This window comes from Triturus cristatus, chromosome 2_2, assembly GCF_964204655.1.
Source record: "Triturus cristatus chromosome 2_2, aTriCri1.1, whole genome shotgun sequence".
In the NCBI taxonomy this organism is placed as follows: domain Eukaryota; kingdom Metazoa; phylum Chordata; class Amphibia; order Caudata; family Salamandridae; genus Triturus; species Triturus cristatus.
In genome coordinates, this window is record NC_140582.1 from 651,875,883 (window position 1) to 651,897,808 (window position 21,926).

At 49.0% G+C, this 21,926-nt stretch overlaps 1 protein-coding gene across 2 annotated transcripts in view; it reads left to right on the forward strand.

The window, feature by feature from the left end:
- The window catches only part of GALNT7 (polypeptide N-acetylgalactosaminyltransferase 7), a 577,925-nt gene that overhangs the window by 441,894 nt on the left and 114,105 nt on the right, over window positions 1–21,926 (forward strand). The window lies entirely within an intron of this gene.

Genomic DNA, 21,926 nt, shown 5'->3' on the forward strand with positions numbered 1-21,926 from the left:
GGGCTCCGCATTCAATAACGAAATGGGCCGATAGGATGTAACTCGGTCCCGCGGCCTCCCCTCCTTGTGGATAACCACAATTGTAGCCAGACGCTGGTCTAGCGGGAGGGAACCCGTCGAGTGGGCCGCAAGGAACATAGCACGGAGATGTGGTGCCAGCGTATCTGGTCGCAGTTTATACAACTCGATGGGAAGACCATTAGGACCCATGGCCTTGCCGGAAGCGACCGAGCGTATGGCGAGGGCAATTTCTTCAGAAGTTGGAGCGGCGTCCAACGACACTCTGTCCTCCTCCGAAAGGGAAGGCAGCGCGATATCTCTGAGCAGGGCATGGGAATCCTCTTCAGAGCGGGAGGACACCGGGGAATACACCCCACGGAAATAGTCTGCAAAGCAAGAAACAATTTCTTCCGGTTCAGTGACACACACACCATTCTGTTTCTCAATCAAAGGGACAACTCGACTCGCTCTCTCCTTTTTGTCCAGCCACGCAATCAATTTACCAGCCTTATCACCCACATCGTACAGTCTCCCCTGTTGCTCTCTACTGAGGCCCCTGGCCGCCTCCGTGACGAGGGCCTTATAGGCCGCTTGCTTGAGTCGGAGAACATGTAATTTATCATCCGTCACCCCATATTCTAGATCACCCTCCAACTCGGTTATCTCAGCTTCAACACGGGTCACCTCCTCCTGCTCGCGCCTCCGGGAGTGGGAAATAAGGGACAGGGCCTCTCCCCGGAGTACCGTTTTGAACGCCTCCCACAGTGAGACCGCCGACGACACAGACCCCACATTCTCGTCAAAGTAGCGCTTAAGGGATTTAACCAGCTCCGCGCGAATGGTGGGGTCACGCAGGTACCAGGGATTAATTGGGGCCACCCTACCCTCTCCCCTCGGAAGAATATCAAAGCGCAACAAGAGCGGGGAGTGGTCCGAGATACCCCGTGCTAAATGGCTCACCTCTCCCACCCTCCCCACATGAGCCGCCGGAACCAGGACATAATCTAGCCGTGAGAGACTACCATGAGCCCCGGAATGGAAGGTGTACTGTAGCTGCGTGGGATGTTTCAAACGCCAACAATCCACCAGCCCCAAGGTATCCAAGAGGCCAGGCAACCACGCCTGGGCCCGGGGGAGATCCCTAGGGGGGTGACGGTCCACCGTTCCGGAAACCACAGCATTGAAATCCCCCCCCACCACTAGAATCCCCTCCGGAAGGCCAAGGAGGAGGCGCCCCAGGTCCGCAAAGGTGGTCGTCTGCAGCCCCGGCGGGATATATACTGACACAAAAACAACCACTCTGCCCTCCATTCTGCCCACCAAAACCGTGTAACGTCCCCTGTCATCATGGAGCACCTCATCAATCTCCAACGGGAGCGAGTTCTTAACCATAACGCCCACACCCCTTGAACCAGACGTGAAGCCCGAATGGGCCACAAGGCGGTAGCCCCGTCGATTCATAGCACGAAAGGAGTTGCCAATGAGGTGTGTCTCCTGCAGAAAAACTATATCGGTCGAAATTCGCTTCAAGAACTGCAGGACCACACCTCGTTTTATCCTGTCCCCCAGTCCATTAACATTCCAGGACAACAAACTCAGTCCCCTACCCCCCATCATAAACAGAAGCCATCACTCGTCCCCCAGAGAGCACTTTAGAGATAACACAATGATACATTTGCCTTGTGGTGTAAACGAACAACACCCCACCCCAACCCACCCGCCCCAACAAAACTCCCCCCTCCCTGCACCCCTGCACGAGCCCGGACAGCCCCCCCAACTTGCAGTGTGCCTGTCGCCCCTATATACTGAAACTAGCTAGACCCCCTAGAGGAGGAAAGAGTACCCCTTCCAGACCCCACCCAACCTCCATGGGAGAGGAAAGAACAAAGACAGAAGCTTGGTCGAAAGTGGCATCATAGTCGTCCAGAGTGAGGACCAATATCAACCCCTCAGTCCCGATCCAGTGGGCTGTCTCCTCCCGCCGCCCCCCCCCGCCATCTCGATCACGATCCCCAGACAGAGTATCCAGCCAGTCCCCGGCCGCTTCGGGACCGCTTGACGCCCAGGAAGCTCAGTCTCTGCTTTTGGACCGCTTGGGTAAAATCAGGGTAAAAGTTCACCTCCATATTTTCCAGCTTAATCGGCCCTTGCAGTCTGGAGGCTTGCAAGATCGCGTCCCTGTCCCGAAAGTTAAAAATCCGGGCAATGAGAGGTCGCGGAGGGGCTCCGACCTTCGGCCTTCCCCCGGGAACTCTGTGAGCCCTCTCCACGGCAAAAAATTTACTCAGTCCCCGAGGCTGGAGATGGGTAGCGATCAGGTCTTCCACAAATAGATCCGCCGCCGCTTCCTCCCGTCCCTCGGGTACCCCGATGATGCGGATGTTGTTCCTCCGGGCCCGACTCTCGGAATCCTCAAGGCGCCGATCCATAAGTGCACTCGCCTGACGAAGTCGGCGCACCTCCGTTTGTAGGGCCGCCACCTCAGTCGTGAGGCCCGATGCGGTTTGGGCCAAAGAATCAACCCGGTCGTTGGTCTTAGAGAGATCAGCCCTCACCAGGCCAACATCCACGAGGACCGCGTCGATCTTATGTGCCAGGGTATCGAACCGCTGGCCCACCGAGGCCTTCATCTCGGCAATGGCGCCCATGACGTCTTGCAGAGTCAGATCCGTGGGCAAGTCCGGGGCATCAGAAGGGCCCTCAGAGGACTTGTGTGGTCCGCCAGGAGATCCCCTCTGGAGGGTTTAGCAGTCCATGATGTTGGCCTGATGTACGGCGCCACGCCGGGTCGACTTGGTCTTTGATCGATCTCCATCTTGTTTCGTGGCCATCGCCACAGTTTTCACACTCGCACCAGCGACGCCGTAGAGGGCAGGCAATCGGGGCCACGAGCTCCGGGGGGGGCCACCACAGATCGGCGGGGTGGGTCACAGCCGGCAGGCAGGCAGGGTCCCCCAGCGAGGCCACACCAACGCAAAGAGCTCCGCGATCTCACTCGCAGAGAAGGCGAGGGGGTGCGAAAGTGAAAGCGAAAGTGCGGGGTACGCGACCCGCCAGGCCCAGCCCGCCGTTGTTGTTCACTTTGCCACTAGGTCACCCCCCAGCGCAAATCCGGGGTCCGGCGAGAAGAAGGCCGCAAACTTCAATCGGTGCTCACTCCGGCACCCGAGGTCCGATTTGAGAACGAGAAACGGGTACCACCTCAGCTCAGGCTCACCAACACAGTCCCCTCAACCGAGGCAGGATGAATACAGGATAAATGTAGGAGGTTGCGGAGGTCCTCGGGAGCCTCGCACCTACGCGGCCATCTTGGTTGCGCGCTAGGCTCCTCCCCCGAAAAATAAATCTTAACTCTGCAGCAGTACCCCCACCCTTCACTGTCTGATGTAGCTTCAAAGAGACTCGTTATAATTATTTCACAGTCTCACCAATTCAGAGCTGAAGCACTTTGTGTTATATACAACAAATCCATAGTTGTTGCTTAGTTGTCCTATGCAACAAACAACCACTGTAAAAGCCATTAGTCGTGCCTTGTCGTCATGAATGTGCCTAACACTAAATCTTTGAAGTAGCAATCAGATCTTTACGTTTGCTTCAAGCTCTTTGCTCTCACACATGGAGCACCTGCTGCCTTTTTAATTTGATTGTACATTGTTTTGTGTTATAATTAATCAGCCTGTTGTTCAATGCATCAGGGTTGTTTGTGAGTGCAAAGTACTGCAGATGCTTTTTTCAGACACTTAAGGAGCTGAGTGTTTGACGTTGTATCCATGTTTTTTTTTTTTAACCTTGGAGTAAAAGTTACAAATCCCAACGGAGTTCTCATTGGTGTTTGATCTGCTCAGGATTGTATTCACCACTGTTCCTGTAAATATTACTGGCCATGAGTAGCACTCTGAATAGATTACCACTCCCTGACTTTGCCCCGCCTCTAGGGGTGGGCGGAGCTCACAGAGTTTCACTCTGCGGAATTCTGCGTATTTATTTGAAAACTGTGCGAGATTCTGCAAAGTTCCATGAATAGCGGGAAATTGGCACAAACGGCACTAGGCGGCGCGCCAGAGGGTGCTGCTTCTCGAGTTGGTTTTGCTGCCACTCGAGTAGATTTTCTACTCAAACAGCAGCTTTCTCATCGTAAGTGGTTGCGACCGCACGCGTTGAGAAAATCTCGTTGGGTGCCCTTCTAGTACCTGAAATTCGTGCTAGTGGACGCCAATTCTCCTTTGTGCCGTTAGTGAGCCGTGCACAAGAAAAACCCCACCACGCGGTGGTTGAAGGAATTTATCCGGAACTCCGCGTTACACGTGTAACGCAGAGTGGCCAAAACTCTGCCAGCGGAGCGTAATTTATCTCCCACCCTACTTTTCTGTCACACATTAGCATGTACTTCCACAGCGTTTCTGAAGCACCAATGCTTACTGATCAAAAGCATCTCCTGGGTTCTGGCGCTATCGGAGACTCAAATCAGGGCAGCGGTGATATCTTAACAATGCAACACATGTACTGCGTGTGTGGCCCTTCTTGTTAAAAAATACTTACTTCAGTGCACATTCCTAGCATACATCTGCACTCTAGGTCCGTGTAATTCATATATTGGCTAATTGTTATGAAAGCAGGAAGGGTTAAACGTGATAGTTTCAAAGCCTCCGTCTCTGGAGCGTGTTTTAGATGTCTCTTTAAGCCCAGAGCATCTTTACTGTCTTGGGTTATTCCAGTTACAAATCACCAAGACAAGTCGAATTACTGCTGTAGCGGTGTTGTCATTGGTGTCTTCTAACGCCCCACTTTTGATTTTTCGTCTCAAGTAAACTATGTTTGACAATTTAGGGCAATGCCTTTCTACCTGCTCCTCACAGCACACAGCTCGTTGCCACTGTGAATGGTACACCAGCCCATCATTGCGGTTGACCATCAACACGGCCTTTAAAAGCAGCATCCCTTCATCTCCCAATTCACACCGAGGCCTCCTCTGCAGAGGAGCTGACGTTGGGTTGCTTTAAGGGCGATCACGTTACAACGAGTAGATCTGGTTTAGAATGGAGGGACGTAGTCTGTGAAGGACCGATATTTGTCGTTTTCAACCGAATTACTGTAAATTAGCCTTTACATTTCGGCAGAAGGAAACCATTCTAAAATTGTTCACGATTGTCTTTCAATGTTAAAGCAAAGGTGTTGCCCCCCCCCCCCCCTCTGAACACTGTTTTATTGAATGTACGAAGAGCATGCACACTTTTCAATTCAGTACTTCATTGATGTTCTCATTTTGAATTTGTGTACCTTCTCGTATTACCTGGCTCTTCTGAATTCCCATGTGGCAGGATTGCATGTTTTTCCACAGATTGCTGCACCAAAGTTGAGCCGCAATACGAGCCCCCCACAGTAGCAAACATTTTCTAGTGCCCCTCCTGAGTGATGTAACCTGTCCCTCATAATACAGATTTGCCTTATAGCACCGTGTTTTATATCACACAAGAGATTGTACTGCCAAGAAAGCATCATACACGTTTTAACATAACATTAACGTCGCTATAACTACACCTCGCTTTTTCAGATAGATGAATAATAATTTACATAGCTCGTATACTGCAGTTTGACGTTTCCAAAGTAGTAGCAATTGCTCATGATACTGCATTTTTGGCCGTCAGAACAGTAAATTGTGAAGTCTGTCCTGCTGAGATTAAAATTCGAGACCTGCAGGACATACCAGATCTCAGCTGCGAATGCTTAACTCACTCTGCCGTCTCCCTGGTTTAAGATATTCTTAATCTCCATGTGTCATCGTGGTACCAATATCCACACAAGAGAATGGCTCAAATTATTATCAAATGGATGGAAAAAAAGTTGGTCACAATTTAGACTTTAAATAGCCTATCTTACTTATGGTGTTTAAAGTAGTAAAGAACATTAACAAAAAAAGTACCTGTAACATGGCTCAGTGGTTCGCATTTTATCATCAGCAGAGCATGACAAGGTAAATTATTGCTTCTGGGATTTAAACATTGGCCTATGGGTTAGAGATAGGTTTTGGTAATGGGCACAATAACTCAGTGAGCTGTTTCAGCAGCATGAACAGAACTAAATAGTTCAAAAGTCTTATCACTAGGATCACTCCGAAAAAGTAAAGTGTAAAGTGCACAACAAAAACGCGCCCCATAATTAAATCCAAAACATGCAGTAAAAGTCTTTCATTAAATAAGAGTGGAAAATCACACGACTTTCAGCTGCCTTTCACTGGGCAAGCTAATGAACACCATAGTGAAAACTGATTCTTCCTAATCATCGAAGAGCTACTGTTTCTGTGCCCAAATCCAATTTGGCTGTAGTCCTACTGAACCTCATTAATCCCAAAACTAAGTGTACCAGTTACTCCTCACTACCTCTTAAGCTACCACCAAAATGTACTGAGAGAGACATGTTTTTTTAGTTATTTGTAAAGCATGCACTGCTTGACTTAATTGCTTTTTGCACTACACTAGGAAAGGCGTCTTGGAACAGTGAAGTCGGAAGTAGATCTTGGTAATATTTATCGCTTTCACTATATAAAGCTATGATTCGCTGCAAAAATAGAACATCGTAATTGTAATTGCATTTATATAGCACTTACTAACCCTGATAAGGCGTCAAAGCGCTTTTTCGGCGAGTACCACGCTACTCCAGAACCCAAAAAGAAATTAGTGGTGAATTAATATAGTGAAATATGAAATTAATTTATTTGGTTGATATGTTAGTCTTTATAATTATTGAAAAGGAAAGTGGAGGGATTGAAGAGGGGAGGGGTTGCATTTTATCTGGCGCTTGCTACCCCTGATGAGGTGTTGAAGTGCTTTTCGGCAAGTAGTACGCTACTCCTTAACCCGAAAAAGGATTAGTGGTGAGTTAGTCTAGGGAAATCTGAAATTAATTTGAGCTTTGGACATGTTAGTCTCTTATTTAGATTGAAAAGGATAGTGGAGGGATGGAAGAGGGAAGGGTTTGCATTTACGTAGCGCTTGCTACCCCTGATGAGGTGTTGAAGGGCTTTTCGGCGAGTAGCACGCTACTCCAGAACCCAAAACCAAACCCCAAAATGGATTTGTGGTGAATTAGTGTAGGCAAATATGAAGTTAATTTGATTTGAGCTGTGGAAATGTTAATCTGTCATCTGGATTGAAAAAGGAGAGTGGATAGAGATTCTTCGCTTCATATAATAAAGTGAGCCCAGGGCAAACATATTGGCATGAGAGCCTTTACAATGCTGTCTTTACCACCCAGTGCCTTTACCACGAAACCTTTACCACATAAGGCCTTTACAATGCTTGCCTTTACGACCAATACGCCTTTACCACAAAGTTAGGTATATTTAAGATAATTATGTGTGTGTGTGTGTATACATATATGTGTGTGTGTGTGTATATATATATATATATATATATACTTTTTTTTTCACTGAAAAAACCATAGGTTTCAGGCACGCTATAGTTAGGAATTAGCATTTAAAAAAACCTTACAAATTCGCTGAAAAAACCATAGGTTTAAGGGGCGTTGTAGTTAGCTGGACTTTTCACTCGTACAAAACCATTGAAATTCCCCCGTTATAGTTCAGCTAACTACAACTCGCGCGCCCGCAATGCACTGCTGATGACGTCACATATTACATCACTCATGACATGGTCAGAGACATCACTCATGACATCACTGATGACATCTCAAATGACATCACTGATGACATCACGGATGACATCATCCAGTGAATGTGTGTTTTTCTGAAAATTACATATGTGTTATATATGTATATCTCAAGGTCGATGGAAGAATAAATGGGTATATAAGTGTCTAAATGGATAATTTGTTTTTGAAAAATTGATTGTATAACTGACTGATTAAGTGTATCTTAGTGAATACATGGCTTAGTGAGTAATGTTTAAATATGTAAATATCTGTATCAGTCTCTCACTTTGTGTATAAGTGGCTGCATGGGTTGGTGAGTAGCTACATGAGTGTCTATATAGGTTATTAGTTGGTTTTTTGAGTATCAGTATGAGTGTCTGAGTGTCTATATGGTTTGGTGGGGGTATTACGTAGTGCATAGGTGCATGAATGACTGACTCACTGTTTGTATGTGTTGAAGACAGCATGTGTGCAGGACTGTATGGGTGGATGAGTGTGTGCATGGGTGTGTTAGTGAGTGCATGACTGTCACAATAGTGTCTTTATGAGTAATTGCATATGTTTTAAACTAGTATATGTGACTATTGCTGTATATAAGTGAGTATATGTGAGAGTGAGAGATTGGAAGAGTTCTGGTGGTAACTGAGTCTGACTAACCAGTCCTAGAGCCAGTGCTATGTTTAAAGACACTCGGAATACAGTGAAAACCCTTACATACACTAGGGAACACTATGCGTTGGGGTCCCCCTGGGATTAGCATGACCTCTGTAAGCCCCTAGTATATAATAGGACAGGGGATTAAAACTACCTCTTAAAACGCGCCACAAGGCGTGTTTGCACACGTCACCTCAGGCCCCGCCCCCTCCCTTCCCCACTGTGTAAACACGCCCTGTGGCCGTTTTAAGTTGGGAGATTAAGTCCCCTTGAATCCTGAGGGTCCCTAGGGTCCAACTAGACCACTAGGTACCTCCAGTAAGCGGCACAGAGCTGCGTTACAGAGAGATGTAAAGAGGGGCACGGCCTAGACCACCCCTCTGCAACGCAGCGCAGTGGCTCTTACTGGAAGCACCTGGTGGGCTAGTTGGCCCCCAGGGTCCCTCAGGATTGAAGGGGAATTATTTCCCCAACTTAAAACGTGCCACAGGGCGTGTTTGCACACGTTAACTCAGGCCCCGTCCCCTCCCTTCACCACTGTGTAAACGCCCTGTGGCCATTTTTAGTTGGGAGATTAAGTTCATTTAAATCCTGAGGGTCCCTAGGGTCCAACTAGCCCACTAGGTACCTCCAGTAAGCGCCACAGAGCTGCGTTGCAGAGAGGTGTAAAAAGTGGCACGGCCTGGACCACCTCTCTGTAACGCAGCTCAGTGGCGCCTACTGGAAGTACCTGGTGGACTGGTTAGCCCCCAGGGGCCCTCAGGATTGAAGGGGAATTATTTCCCCAACTTAAAACGCGCCACAGGGCGTGTTTGCACACGTCACCTCAGGCCCCGTCCCCTCCCTTCACCACTGTGTAATCACGTCCTGTGGCCGTTCTAAGTTGAGAGATTAAGTCCCCTTGAATCCTGAGGGTCCCTAGGGGCAAAATAGCCCACTAGGTACGTCCAGTAAGCGCCATTGCAGAGAGGTGTAAAAAGGGGCACGGCCTGCACCACCTCTCTGCAACGCAGAGCAGTGGCGCTTACTGGAAGCACCTGGTGGGCTAGTTGGCCCCCAGGGTCCCTCAGGATTGAAAGGGAATTATTTCCCCAATTTAAAACGCGCCACAGGGCGTGTTTGCACACGTCACCTCAGGCCCCGTCCCCTCCCTTCACCACTGTGTAATCACGTCCTGTGGCCGTTCTAAGTTGAGAGATTAAGTCCCCTTGAATCCTAAGGGTCCCTAGGGTCAAACTAGCCCACTAGGTACCTCGAGTAAGCACCACAGAGCTGCGTTGCATAGAGGTGTAAAAAGGGGCGTGGCCTCAGAACACCTGTCTGCAACGCAGCTCCCTGGCGCATACTGGAGATACCTGTTGGGCTAGTTGGCCCTCAGGGACCCTCAGGATTGAAGGGGAATTAATTCCCCAACGTACAACTGGCCAGGGGGCGCGTTTGCAGAGTGCTGCAAGGAGGGGGCGTGGCCTCCGGCGCGATGCCAGTCTTTTATTTATTTTATTTTTTTAAGAAGGAGGGCTTTGTGGCCCCCCTTCTTTTTCTAATTTATTGGCCCTGGGGACCCTATCCACCAGGGCCTGCACCCTAATTTTTTTGGTTGAAAAAAATACATTTGGAAAGGGGCCGCGTGGCCCCCCTCCCAAGGCCTTAATCTGCCCCGGGGACCCCACCCCTGGGTCATGGCCTTTTTTGTTTTAATTCTTTAGGAGGGGGGCTGCGTTGCCCCCCTCCTCAGGCCACTTATGGCCCCGGGGACCCCATCCCCCGGGGCCGGCCTTTGTTTTTTATTATTTAAAAAAAATATATATTTATAGAAACACCTAGGACATGCTGGACAAACCGTATCTACCTATCACCATGACGATTTGCGTGATATTCATTGAAAGGCGACTATGCATACAATGAATCCACGTGGAATGTATTTACACCGCTAGTGAAGCTCTGACGTGTCTGACGCCCTACCGTGCCTAATCCCGGCGCCCCCGCCGGTGGGTACTCTCCAAGTAGACACCCTTGTCGTTTATTTATATAAACATGGGTAGCTATTGGCGGGCACATTTAATACACACGCACACCAAGCCATTCAAAGAGGATTCGACAAAAATTCAACCAAACTATGCAAGAAACCCCCCTCACGGTTAATAAAACACACATCCACCGCCGGATGTGTAATACTTTTTATTTTACTCTCTGGAAAGGAGACTAACCTCACTTGAGAGTCACAGCGTGCTCCTGGCTGAGCCCAATGCTGTGTTACACCCACCAGTGCCCGCCGAGTGCCACACACCTCTGTGTTGTATTCCACCAGCTAGTGCATATGCTATGACACTCTCTAGCCCACGTGCACTGTAACACCACCCCGTGAATATGTCATGCCACACTTGCCTTCACACAGGTTATATTGCCCCATCTAACGTGCCTTCCTCGATGCCTATGTTATAACGCACAGCGCTATGCTATACATATTACAATCTGGGATCCATATCTTTGTCACAGTGCATATGCAACGTTACACTCCCCAGCCCATATTTTATATTACAACTTTAGAGACTAGTTAGGTTACACAACACTGCCCTGTGCATATTACACTCCAAGGCGCATATCGCATAGCACGCGCTAGTGCCTGTGCTATCTCGCGCTCTCCAATGAATCTGTCATTGCACACAATGTATTGCATATTATATTTCACGCCCCGGTTCAACTTATATCACACTTTTTGGTGCATAATTTGTACCATATACTATATCTAGTTTTCATTTTCAATCGTGCTCTCAGGACTATGTTCTATATAACACTGCATCCACCTACCCTTTTCACAGGCATTACATTTTGCGATGGGGGGTGGAGGGTCAGGGGGTGTTTCTGCCAAGTGAGCCCGGAGTCACAGTCACAAACGTCCTCTACTTCCTGAATAAAAGTGAGATTATGCTGCATACTTGTTCATATTTTAAGTAGTTCGCACAGACACACATTTTAAAACCAATAAAGTTCCTAATACCCACCTTCTCTGAACAGTTAGCTTGCTGCTCCATCCACCTCCTCCCTATCCTCTGTTGTCTGAATCCATGGACTAGCCTCCTCCCTCCTGCCATGCATGGTCTGATGTGCTGCCACTGCCCTCCATTTAGCATGATGTACCAGTCCACTCCTCCTGCCCTCCATTGCCCAATTCTATGGCCCATCATTGACTCCTGCTTTGCCTCTGTGCTTAGCTTGCTGCCCCTATTCTCCTTCCCCCTGCCTTCTGATGTCTTTGTGCATGCCCCTGATCCATCCTTTTTCCCACCATGTTCCATGGACCTGCTACTCCTATCTACTCTGAGTGTTCTGTTGAGCTGCCATTTCCCTCCCACCTGCCTAGCATTGTCAGATGACTGTAACCTGTCCCTGCCACCTCCACCTTGCCTGTCCACATGCCATGCCCCTATCCCCTTCCTCCTGTCCTCCATGGTCCATTTTACTGCCACGCCCTTCTGCCCTCCCTGCTCTGTTGTGCTGCAACTGCTCCTCCTGCCTGCCCCGCGCGGTCTGTTGTGAGGCTCCTTCCCCTGAACTCTCTTGTCTGTGCCCAGGTCCTGACCCTCCCTTCTATCCTCCATGGTCCTTTGTACATGCCCCTGCACCCTCCTTCTTGCCCATCATAGCCATTGTGCTGCCACTAACCCTCCCGCTTGCCATGCATGGTCTTCTGTGCTGCCATGGCCCCTCCCACCTTCCCTGTGTGGTCAGCTAGCTGCCCCTGACCCCCTCCCACCATGGTCTGTGTGTATGCCATCATAGTCTCACTGTTGCTCTCCATGGTGTGTCTTGTTTCTAGTGCCCATCCTGCCTGACCTCCATGGTCATCTTGCTGCTCCTGCCCTGCCCCCTTGCCCCCAGCCCTCTGTTTCCATGTGCAGACCCCTATTCCCTCCCTCCTGGCTTGTCTGTTCCATTGTAATGCCCCTGATCCGTCCCTCCTGCCCTTTATGGTCTGTTATGCTGCAGCTTTCTCTCCTGTCTGTCCATTATGGTCAGCTAGCTACCATTGCCTCTTTCCCCTCTGTTCTCTGTTGTCCATGTGCATGGTCCTGTCCCCTCCCTATTGCTTTCTATGGATTGTTGTTGATGCCTGCCCTGTAGGGTCAGTTTGGTGCACCTCTCCATGTCCCTCCTGTCCTCTGTTATCCGAGTCCATGTCCCTACTCCAATTCCTCCTGCCTACCATGATCCAGTGTACCATACTTGCAAACTTTTTGAACTTGGTAAGAGGGAGATTCTGAAAAAAAACTGGGGTATTGATTTTCCCCTTTGAGTTACATTGAAAAAGAGGAGATTGTAGACAGGAGACAGATCAAATAAAGCCCATTTGAGCTTAAAAACATTGGACGTTTCCTGGCTGAAACGGGTCTGTTGGCATGTATGGTTGTACTACCACTGCCTCTTCCTTCTGCCCACAATGGTCTATTATATTGCCACAGCCTCTCTTGCCAGTCCTGTATTGTTGGTTTGTTGCCCCTGCCCCCCTTTCCACTGCCCTCCATAGTCTGTTGTGCTGCCACTGCCCTTCCTGCCTGCCCAGTGTGGTCAAATTGTTGCCTCTGCACTCTCCTATCTGCCTTCAATTTTCAAAGTCCGTGCCCCTGGCCTCTGCCTCTCAACAGTATCCCAATGAACAACTAGATTGCTAACATTCTATATTTATTACAAAAGTGTGGAACGCCTGACGTCATCTTGATGTAATCAAAACTGTAATACCTAGAGCATTTCCTTTAGAAATTACATATATGAGAGGGTCTTTTTTGCATCGAAATTATGGTTAGTGCTCTAAAAAACTAAAATGAGGACATATTTTCTGAGTTTTCAAATAGCGGCAAAGAACTTTTAAATTATTTGTAATCTTTATGTTTTTTTATGCAGTTGACCACTTGATTAAATGTTGCACTTAGTGGAGAGGATGTGGTGTTACTTCCAGAGCTGCAGACTTTGCAACTGGGGAACCAGGTTGGAGTTTCTGCTTCAGCTCAACATTCTGTGATTCTGGTCAAATCACTTAATCTGCCCATGTCTACAACCAAAATGAATTTGATCTTGTGTGATGTAACCAATGCTCATGTAAAGCACTCCAATACCTGACAAGTCTGCACTATATAAAACTGCAAATACACAAAAAATACGTGTTTTGCCCACTTCTGTCATTGGGATACATGTGGGCTACATCTGGGTGATATTTGTGCTACATTTGGGCTCTTTTGTCTCTGGTGGCCATTTTGGAAGACTTATTTGTTATGAAGTTTCCTAATTTCCTAATTTACTACAGTCTCCTCAGTAGGAAATACTTTCAGTTTCTTACTTTGATTCCATAAAGAAGGCATTCAGATGTGTCACACATTTGCCATAAATTCAGAATGTTAGCACTCTAGTTGCTTTTTAGATCGCTGTAGTAAAGCTACTGCTCACCAGGGAAGTCTGCTGCTGGTATTGAAAGTACATGTTTCAGTCTCCATGTCAGAATTTCTTAATGAAATAGAAGAGGATTTGAGAAGTCACGCAAAATGTGCCCTAATTTTTCTTTCTACAGCACTAATCATACTTTCTATGGCAAAATGAACCCCCTCATTTTGTTCCTTTTTGAATTAACTGTTTTAAGAGTTACCACTTTATTCCAATCAAGATGGCTTCAGGTGTGCAATACGTTTGTCATAAGTAGGACTGTTAGCGCTCTAGTTGTTCTTTAGAACACTCTGGGAAGCTGCAGTAGAACACAAAGGAATCAACTGACAGTCTCTGCCCTTGTTGGATGTACATGTTTTACTGAGAATGTCAGAGTTCATTCTCACATGACTGAGAAAGATAATGTGAATTTACAGAAAATATGCTCTCAGTTTAGCTTATAGATCACCTTCCAAACCTCTGTGGGAAAAACATGAGAAAATAGTTTTCTCTCAAACATGATTCATGATGTCACAGCAGAAGGCTTTTTCACATGGTAAAATCACCTTAGAACACACCACAATTCCTAAAATAAGTATGGTACCATCAACAAATGATTTATTTATTTATGTATTTATTTAGAAACTTTTTTTATTGTTTTCATAGCATCAACTCAATACAAGCCCCGCTACCTCCCCCTTCAAAAGGAATACTTCACATACATCGTTGCCATCCAGTATCCAGGAGAATAGACATCCGTCACATGCGGTCCCCCCCTCCCTCCCCACGTCAGTGTGCCCCCCTCTGCCTTCCCCTCTCCTGATGTGCCCCTCCCCTACAATAAATCATGAACCAAGGCTTTCCCTTATGCCTAGCCACGTTCATGCTTCCAGTGCTCGCCACTGCTCCCCTCCTACTCCCCGTTCAACGCCTCCTCCTGCCTGTCAGATGTGTCCCCCGCTCCCCCGGTGTCAGACATCAGCCCCTGAAGTTCCACCACCAGCGCCTCCCACACTCGGGCCGTCGCCAGCGCCTTCTCGTCATCCCTCCGAAGGGCTAATTGCAACCGGAGCGTACCCTCTGCCCCCGCCCATCGCGCAAACGCCGCCCTCCACCGCAAGAAGCTAGGCCCCGCTCGGGACTTCCAGTGCATAGTCAGTTCCCTCTTGGCCATAATCAACCCTAAGTCGTAAAACTTGCTAGTAACCTTCGTCCGGCGGGTGTGGGGAAACCAAAGTAACCAGCAGGCCCCCAGTTCCGGGGCAATAATGCGGTCCGTCACCTGATTCAGGCAATCCATAACCTCTGCCCAATAGTCACCCAGCTGGGCGCAGGACCAAAACATGTGACGAAAATCAGCCCCCTCTCCCCCGCACCGCGGGCATTGAGAGTGCACACCCCCAAAATATTGCAATATCTTAACCGGCGTCAGATACGCTCTGTGCAACGTAAAAAACTGAACCAGCTGAAACCGGGCATTGCGCGTTCCCTTCCAGGCCCGCCGCACCAGCGTGGTCCATGTAGTCTCGGGGATCGATTTCTCAAGGTCCAATTCCCACTTACCCCTCAAGGTGGCATGGGGCTGCAGGCCTTCCGTCGATAGTCTGCGGTAGAGACAAGTAATGGCCTTGGACGTCCCCGCCGCCATCACTACATATTGGCAACCTGCAGCGATCGGCGGCTCCGAGAGCCCCATATTCCAATGTCTCTGGAGGCTCGCTACAAGGGCCGCGTGGAGTAAAAAATCCCCCCGTGGAAGCCCGTAAGAGTCCTGCAAGTCCTGAAAGAGCAGCAGCACCCCCTCTGTATAAATCGCCCACCATCTGCACGCCCAGCTCCTCCCAAACGGCCAACCCAGACCAATCGCCCCCATGCGGGAACGCCGTACACATTCCCAAATGGATCTCCGGGGCATAGGGGCGAGTTATCGCGGCCCTCCTCTGGCACCTGTTCCAGCACAGCCGGAGGGTACGCTCCTCCAGAGTAAGCTGGGCAAGGTCCAACCGCTGCTGCAAGACTATGAAGGCGAGCACATGCCGTGGAATCAACCTGCCCTGTGGGCCCTCTGGGCCTCTATACTCCCTGGCCACCGCCTGCGTAAGCCATTGGAGTTGGGCTGCCAGATAGTACCATTCAAAATCCGGGACTGCCAGGCCCCCCTCCGCTCTCGGCCGCCGCAGTGTGGTCAACGCCACCCGCCTCCTCCCCGAGCCCCAAATGAAGCCCGTAGACAGTGCTCGGAGCCGTGCGAAATACGATGCAGGTATCCATATAGGCAGGGTGCGAAAGAAGTAGAGGAGGCGTGGCAACGCCACCATCTTCAACAGCGCCACCCTCCCGGCACACGAAAGTGGGAGCGTACTCCAGAAACTCATGCTACCACGCAAGCCGCGAATGGCTCTGCCAACATTCCCCTCCAGCAAATCAGGCTGGGTGTGGTAGATACTAACCCCCAAATATCGCAGGCAGCTACCTTCCCATCGGATCACTCCCAGCGACTGGGGGGCCTGTCTGCCCGGCAACAGCGGGAACAAGCATGTCTTGCCCCAGTTGACCTTGAGCCCGGACAGGCGACCAAAGGCCTCCAACAAGGCGATCGCTCCACGTAGTGCTCCATCTGCATCCGCCAAAAACATCAGCAGATCATCTGCGTACAGGGAGATATAGTGGGCGTCCCCCCTCAATTGTACTCCAGCATAGGAGCGCCCCAGTCGGGCATGTGCTGCCAACGGTTCAATGGCCAGGGCGAACAACAAGGGGGAGAGCGAGCAGCCCTGCCTCGTCCCCCTCCGCACTCGGTAGGAAGCCGATATAGTAGCCCCCGTCTTCACCCGGGCCGTGGCATCGTTATAGAGCAAGGTGGTCCAGCGCACAAAGCCATCCCCCAGACCAAATGCCCGCAGCACACGGTATAAATAGGGCCACTCCACACTATCAAAGGCCTTTTCTATGTCGACCGATACGTCCCGGTCCATCTCCATCACCCGCAGCAAACGTCGAACTGAAGTGGCCGTGTTACGCCGAGGGATAAAGCCCGCCTGATCCGGGTGGATCAAGGCGGTCATATGAGTCAACAGGCGTGACGCCAATATTTTACTCAAGATTTTGTAATCCACCGTCAGCATGGAGAGCGGGCGATACGCCGTGCGTGCGCTGGCCCTCTCCTCCAGGTTTCAACAGGGGCACCACAATTGCCTCCCGAGCGGAGGCAGGTAAGCGCCCAAGTTGCCAAGCCTCACTGTAAAGGACTTGCAGCTGCGGCGCCAGCAAATCCGGGCAAGCTGCATAGAACTCAATGGGCAAACCGTCCGCTCCCGGGGTCTTTCGCCTGGCCATATGCTTAATCGCTGCGCGAATCTCGCCCAGTGATATGGCACCCCCTAGGTCCTTCCCGCTCTCTGGGTCCAGCCGGGGCAATCGAGCCGCCAACAGAAACTCGGCCAGGCCGTCAGGCTCCCCTGCATGGTGCTGTCATATAACCCTGCATAATAACTAGCAAACTGCTTATTTATCCCCGTCTGAGAATAGACCGGGATTCCCCCTGCCTCGACCAAAGAAAGTATCGGGGCACCTCGGGCTGTCGGGGCCGCTAACCATGCCAGGAGGGATCCCACCTTATCTCTTTCCGCGTGCGCCCGGGTAAGATAGTCCTTATGATCAAAACAGCGAAGCTTCTCCACACACACCGCCACGCCCTCACGCGCCTCCACAACCGCAGCCATCTCGCCCTCCCCCACCTGATGCGCGTGTTCAGCCGTCCGCAGTTGGGCCTCCGCCCCCTCAACCTCCTTCAGCAAAGTCTTCCGCACTCCAGCGGTGGACGATATACAAACCCCCCGAACAACCGCCTTAAACGCGTCCCATTCCGTCGCCCGGCTCGATGCCGTTTCCGAGTTATTCCTAAAATACTGCTCTATGCATCCGCTAACCTCAGCCCGGAAAACCGGGTCCTCTAGCAGCAAGGGGTTTAGACGCCACGTAGATGTCGCCTGCCACTGCCTGGACCATTGCAGCACCCCCATACAGGGGTTATGGTCCGAGATGGTTTTAGCCAAATATTCACTATGACGCATCAAAGTCTGAACATCCGGGGAGCACAGTACACTATCCAATCGGACATACAACTCGTGGGGGGCTGAGTAGAAGGAGTAATCCCTATCCATCGGGTGATGTGTCTGCCACGTGTCCACCAACCCCCAAGTGTCCTGCCAAGCTCGTCTACTATTGGCCACCCGACGGACCACCGACTGTGCAAGAGGCGGGTGGGACCGATCCAGCTCAACATCAATCACAGAATTAAAGTCCCCTCCCATCACCACCGTCCCCGTCAGATATGCCGCGAGCTGCCCCGACAGTCTGGAGAAGAAGGCGGCCTGGTCTACATTAGGGGCATACACACTACAGAAGGCCATGTCCCTCCCATCCAATCGCCTTTGTACTGCTACAAATCTGCCCTCCGTGTCCACCAGCGTCGCCAACGGCTGGAAAGGAACTCCCGCCCTCACCCAAATCAGGGCACCCCGGGCAAACTTCGAAAAGGTAGTATAGAATAATTGGCCCCGCCAGCGCCGCTGCAATGCCTTTCCCTCCTCGCGATCTAAGTGGGTTTCTTGGAGGAAGGCTACCTGGACCCCTCTCCGTACCAAGTAGGCATGGACTTTATATCTCTTCCCCATTGAGGTGAGCCCCCTCACATTCCAGGTCAGAAATCTCAATTCAGGTGGGGTCCCCATCCCATCGCCTAACCAACCACCCTTTCCTGGCCCTCCGAGGCACACTGACATTCCCCTGAAACCCCGCAACTCCCCAACTCCCCGAACGCCCTCCCTTCCCCAGAACAGGTGCTAAACCGCAGTTACCCATCCAAATACCACCCCAAGCAAAAACCTAACACTCTGGTAGCCACCAGCGTCTCACAACGTCCGTGAGGGTGAGGTGGTGGCTCTGCGCCAGACGGGCTTGTCGACTGTCCCCTTCTGTGCATCCGTGCCCAGTCTCTGCAAATCCTCCCCCGGTGCTCCTTGCCCCTCAGATCCCCCGCCCTCTCCTCCCAGCCCCCATCAACAAATGATTTATAATGTAACTAAAGTCTTAAAACCTTCTATTAACTGCAATGCTTTTTAATGAGGTGCTATCATGTATATTGGTCCCAAGATGGCTACCAACACTTCTTGGATGAAGTACTGACAGCCAATCAGATCTCACGATGAGATGTGTGGTTAGGCTCCGCCCAGATATATCTATCTTTTTAACTCTAATTTTCTCAGGAACTACTGAACGGATTTACACCATTTAAGCAAAAGGCACGAGTCTGAACTGAGGGCTACCTCTTTGCCAAATTTGGTGTAATTCCGTTCAGCAGTTCGGGCTGTAGCTGCATCAACAGGTCCTATGGGAAAATGCATGGGGAAAACGCGTTTTGGGACCCCCCTTTTTCTCGGCCCCCGCTTGATGAATCACCGTACAATTTTCCGGATTGGAGCGGACCGGAGCTGGCCAAAAGTTTGGAAAATTTCATGAAGATTCGTCAATCGGTGCCAACGTTATTCCAAATAGAATGTTGCGGATTTCCTATGGAAAATAGGTCCTAACTATAACTACCAACTGGCGACTGCCAGTAGGTAATATATATATATATGTATATATATATATATATGCACACAAAGATTCAAACACTGGTCATTTTAATGTGAAGCGAACAGTGGTTCTGCCACAAATATACTTAAAATAAAATGTAACTTCAAAGATATCTAGATAACTTTGAAGTTACATTTTATGTATACATGTATTCAATAGTGATTTAGTGATATGAGTTAAAGTATCGTTCTACGTTGCGCTGAGCAGCAGAAGATTGACAGCAAAGGGTTGATTCAGAACAATGGATTGCATGGGTCTGGACTCAGGCTGTTCCACAGCTGACTACCTTCAGCTGATTCACCAAAGCCTAACATTAAGCAAAGCCATGAGAAAAAAGTAAAACACAGAAGCCAGTGCTGGCAACCATAGGTGGGTGTCATACAATTCTTCTCTACATGACACAATTAAAAATATAAAAAAATCAGCGTTTTTAATATCCAGACAGGTCAGCAGGTATCTCTGAACCCCTGGCCACCACAACTCCGTCACATGAAGCGAGAATGCCTGTCTTTACCAAACTATTGTGCTGCATGAAATCTCTTCTAGATTGATGTGCTGTTCATAATCCCGCAATGAAGTGGTTGAATCCAGAAGTGTTTATTGTAGTCCTTTTTTCTGGGCGTCTACGTGGGTGAAGTTGTGTAACTGACTTTGACACCATGTACCTGCTTTAAATCTGCTTCAAATTGCTGCTGGATACAAATACAAAGAAAACAAAAAAACAATTGTTCAGAGGACATTAGGTTTCCCTTTATTATTGTATTGTACTTGCATTTGTATAATGTTTACTTTCCCTGGTGAGGCACTCAAGCACTTTCTGGTGAGTAGCATGCCACTGTGGAGCCCAAGGTTATTGTTATTAGTCTTCTGCTCTCAAGGAAACCATTCAATGCGTTTACTTCAGTTTCTTGTGGTATATTGAGTTAATAGGAGCTAGGTGTGATGATTAGTTCGGGGTGGTATGTGAGTTCATGCAGATGGTTGGTGGGAAGAATGTATAGGCTAGAGGAGATTACTTATTTTTAGGTTGCAGGGATGCCGTTTCAAAAAAGGAGAAGTTGTGATATTTGAAATAAGATGTGAGCAATTTCCAAAACTACAATCATAGAGAATAAATGGACAGTCATGCAAGTTAGAGTAGACCATACTTTGAGAGAAGAGACATGCGGAGGATGGAAGGTAAGGAGAGAGTCATTTGATTGAAAGAAAGGAGCGTAAAACAGTCAAACCTATGCTGGTTGCAAAAGGAGGTCATCCATTCTGTGGTCCTATGGATCAGGGGGATACCTGATGTTGAGAAAGAGTGAGTGTGAATCAGAGATCTGCCCAGATAGACTGCATTACAGTTCGTCTTTATATGATTATTATTAGGAGATGTCAGTTAAGGAGATTTGCCAGGATGGACTGTGCTATAAACATGGCTATGTGGATAGGAGTTGCTGTTTGGGACAGGCAGTCTGGCCTGTGTTAGAGTCCTCGGTGAAGATGTGTGCAGATCTCTCTCCAGTATTCTCAGACCTGTGTGGCTAGTATTGGTTGGTTTAGTTTGGTGTGCTCTCATATAGCCTGTATCTGAGCCCTTGAGTTGCTAGAAAGGGTCGAATGGACCTTTAATACATTATATGCCTTTCCGTTGAAGATGAGGGATCATATTGTGAATTGGTATATGTTATGATATGGTGACACAGATGACATCAGCTTTAGTCCAGGAGGACTGTCAGAAAGACAAGTGTTACTGTCCTCCATCTTGTATCTAGAAGTAGAGTGGGTTGATCCTGGTGCTGGTGTTTTATTTGGGAGTTGACTGCCGTCTTCCTGTGGAATCGGATAATTGTCTCGGACGACAGTCTGCCTAGTTTATCTATTGGTTGTCTGCCCTCGGAAGATAGGCTCCCAGAGCACAGTAGGTTGGTGAAGTGATAATCGCTTAGAGCCTAGTAGGCTGGCTGCACCCACGGACGATAGGCCCCCGTACCTCGGCACCAGTAGTTCTCACCTTTTAGTTGTTTAGAACGGTTTGTACCCAGTTGTGCGAATACCCTAGAGCATCGTTTCCTAAACTGTGGATACCCGACGGTTTTTGGTGGGCCTCGAAAGTCCAAGCACTAAATAAAGATGCCTTTAAAGTCTGTATTTATATTGTCTCTCTTGCTGCACTTCAAAGACAGAGGTCAAATGTCAGGACATATCTTCTTGCAAATTTCAGCTTATATTTTTTTTAACATGGGAACTTGTGTTTACAAACTCTCACATAGCAGTGAACAGGATGGTGGGGGTTAAAAGTATTTTAAACACATTACAATCAATTATGACGTTTTTTGGTTCAAAGAAACTCCAAATTATTTAACACAGAAAACCGAGCCAGTGTTATTAAATGAAGCTTGTTTCTAGATCAGTCTTCTGCAGGACTACACCGCTCTAAACCTACCAACTATTCAGTGAACGATTTTCATCAAACAGACTAATTCGAAAGGAGGGGAATATATCGAATTTTGATCTGTACAAAACCCTAATGATCTTGTGATTTGTCACAGTTGGTGTATGTCAGGAGTCCATGAAATGCAAACTCCTGGTTT